Source organism: Emydura macquarii, unplaced genomic scaffold (genome assembly GCF_026122565.2).
Source record: "Emydura macquarii macquarii isolate MOO-44397 ecotype Brisbane River unplaced genomic scaffold, CSIRO-AGI_Emac_v2 contig_2768, whole genome shotgun sequence".
Classification (NCBI taxonomy): Eukaryota; Metazoa; Chordata; order Testudines; family Chelidae; genus Emydura; species Emydura macquarii.
In genome coordinates this window covers 15,507,260-15,510,258 of record NW_027132905.1, presented here as the reverse complement: position 1 = coordinate 15,510,258, position 2,999 = coordinate 15,507,260, and the positions used below count along the sequence as shown (strand labels likewise).

The 2,999-nt window shown below is 45.5% G+C and overlaps 1 long non-coding RNA gene across 2 annotated transcripts; it reads left to right on the top strand.

Moving 5' to 3' along the window:
- Nucleotides 1-309: 309 nt before the first annotated feature.
- On the top strand, nucleotides 310-1,953 carry LOC137165688 (uncharacterized). 2 transcript variants are annotated; one of them, XR_010923459.1, is made up of 3 exons: nucleotides 310-384; nucleotides 971-1,104; nucleotides 1,686-1,953. It is a non-coding gene; the product is annotated as an uncharacterized lncRNA (long non-coding RNA). The 2 variants fall into 2 exon arrangements; XR_010923458.1 differs by lacking the exon at nucleotides 310-384 and adding an exon at nucleotides 421-503.
- Nucleotides 1,954-2,999: the final 1,046 nt, after the last annotated feature.

The window sequence follows — 2,999 nt, the reverse complement described above, 5'->3', positions numbered from 1 at the left end:
CCATGTTGCACTCCCTGTTGCTGATGATAACCCTTCGAAAGCTTGAAAATGAAATCAATTTCCTTAACAAACCTTTGCTTATACTACATATGCATGCAAAGAGAAAACCAGCTTGTTAATGCAGGGGTGCTCATGGGTACTGGCCTGCACATGAGGGTTTATTAAGTGTGATGGGGTGTGTAAACCTCACACTGGCAGTGACAGAGTTAAGGGGAGCCAGCGATCCCAATTAACCCATTCTGTGCCACCTGGCCCCAGACAGGTAATTAAGAATTACACACAGCTGGGTAGAACTAGATTGGGTGGGGAGGATTGCAGGCCACAGGAGGAGAAGATCCAGGAGAGAGGCAATTGCAAGTTTCCTCTCTGGGAAAGGAAGCAAAGGTACCTAAAGGAAGGAGCTTGTACCTGGGGAGTGAACCTGAAGGAAGAGGGCAGCTGGGGAGAAGGAGATTCTTAAGCAGTCCTGGGAGAAGAGATACTCCAAGGAAGAAGCCCTGAGGGTCAGTGGAGGAGCTGGGCCTCCAAGGAGAAAGCTTGAGGAAGCAGTGCTCTGTAACAGAGTGCTCTGTAACAGAGTTGCCGACAGAGCCATCCCTAGAGTAGGGCAATCGGGGTGACCGCCCCAGACCCCATGCTTTGGGGGGCCCTGTGCCCGGAGGCGGGTCGCTGCAGCCCACCTCCTGGCTGGGAGGGAGAACCAGGCAGGAGGTGGGTGGCTGCAGCCCGCCTCTTGGCTGTGCGCCGGGACCGGGTGGGAGGCAAGCGGCTGCTACCAGGGTCCCAGCTTCATGTTGGAACCAGGTGGGGGGGCTCACAAGTGTGGTTTGCCCCAGGCCCTGCACCCCCCTAAGGACGGCCCTGCTTGCTGAAGCCCAGGAGATGAGCGAAGAGTCCATGTAAGATTGACTTGAGGAGGTTTGGAAGAGCTTTTGTTCTTTTGATTTGAGTTGGGACATTTTTACCCTAGGGTGGATGGAACTGTTACTGTGACCTGGCTGGAGGGCTAGGTTGCCTCAGAGACCACCAAAATCCAGAGGAGGGAGGATGGTGAGGAAGAAAAGCAGCAATGTTGTGGCACTCTGGGGTGATGAGACTATGACAGTAAGTCAGTTGCTGTAATCCTCCTGTCACCCTCATTTATGGGCCCTAATTGCATTTACCAGTACATGTAGGGGAAGGTGGTCTTTCTAGAAGATTCTGATGTTAGGATTATATCATCCACCGATGAGGTTCAGTTTGAAGTACTGCCCCAAAATATTGAATTCTACCCAAACCTTACCTGAACCACTTCTAAGATAATCACCCCGACCCATTTCTCTGTTATCACCAAATCAGACTTGTCCCTTGAAAATACCCCAAGCTGGTGGCGAAGATGCCAGTAACATAGCTGATTGCTTGTGGCTTTGGAATTTTTTTTAAATCATTCAGAGGTGAAATGATCAAACTGAACAAAGAACAAATGGGTCTAAACTGGCCATGTATAAACTTACTCTGGAAAGAAGGGCAGTGTTTCTAATCATCAGAGAAGTGAGGCTCTGGAATAGCTTTCTAAAAGGAGTAGTAGGAGTTATAGTGACTTTGTGGGATTTGTCTGTAAAAGTGAAAACACTGAAAGACAAATAAGGTGGTGTGTCCTGGTAGGATTTGTGTTTTATTATTATTAATGTAACTGTTTTTCTTAGGATACACAGGTCATCATTTCCTCTCTGAGCTGGATGGAAAATTTGCTGCTCTTAAATAAAATGGCTTAAAAATGTGGTGGCCAGAAGGTTTCCTCTGCTAAGTTGCATGAGGAATAGTGCAGTGCAAGCTACTATGTGAAACACCTGTGTAACTTGAATCCTGATCCCAATGTACATTCTAAACTCCCTGAATGGTTCAGGGCCAGAGGATTTGTTCCAGCTCAACTCAACTAAAAATAAACACCACAGTGCGTTTTACAGTTGATGCTAAGAAGCTGGGCTCTTGGGGCTTATTTTTGATCTCATGTGAGTGAAAAACAGGAGCAGCTCCACTAAAGTTAATGGATTTATATCAGTGTGAAAATGGTGTGACTGAGATCAGAATCAGGCCGGAGGGTGGTTTTTAGAAAATTCAGATGTCCATTCATAATTGTTTGCGGTGTTGCTGTAGCCATGTTGATCCCAGGATATGAGACCCACAAGGTGGCTGAGGTAATACCTTTTATTGGACCAATTTCTGTTGGTGGAAGGTACAAGCTTTCAAACTATGCAGAGTTCTTCGTCCGATCTAGGGAAAGAAATCAGAATATCTGATAATTGATAAGCACTTGTGATTTTGAGTTAATGATCTGACAGTAAATAAAAAGTGACCATTATCTGCATACAGCAATTGCGGATAGTACAGAACACATATGGCCATTGTCATATACCCACTGGACACCTGTTTTCAGTGTTTTGGACATGAATTTCAAAAATGTTCTCACAAGGCAGTTTTGCACAGATAAGGGACAACATTTCTTACTGTTTTGTTTCTAGGGAAGAAATAAGAAACTAATAAACCTAACCACTTCTTTACTGCTAATACAATCAGAGACTGCCTGTTGACACACTAATGGAGACTGCTCCAGTGAAGGCAGAGGTAGTGCGGTCAGGCACTGTGAAAGTTTTACCATCCTCAGCTTTGCCACTGCGCCTCTCTCCTGACCTACAGCAGTTCCCTAGTACTTAAGTCCTAGAGTGCCACCAAGCACTTTGGGTGCATCTCAACCCTTGCCTGGAGCCACTTCCTGACTTTTAGGTCTGGAGCCTCTCTTGACCACAAACAAACCAATCGAGCCAAATAATGCAGAGGTTTTAAATGTAGAAAGATGCATAAGCAGGACTTCTAAGTTACTGATGCTCTTTTATTTCTTCAAAAAGCTTTCAAGAGATTGGAGGAATGCTTTTTCTCTTTGAAATTGATTATATGATCTGACAGAAACCAGGCAAGAAGAAAGGGAAGAGAAACCCAGAAAGACTTTCAATGTGTTCAAG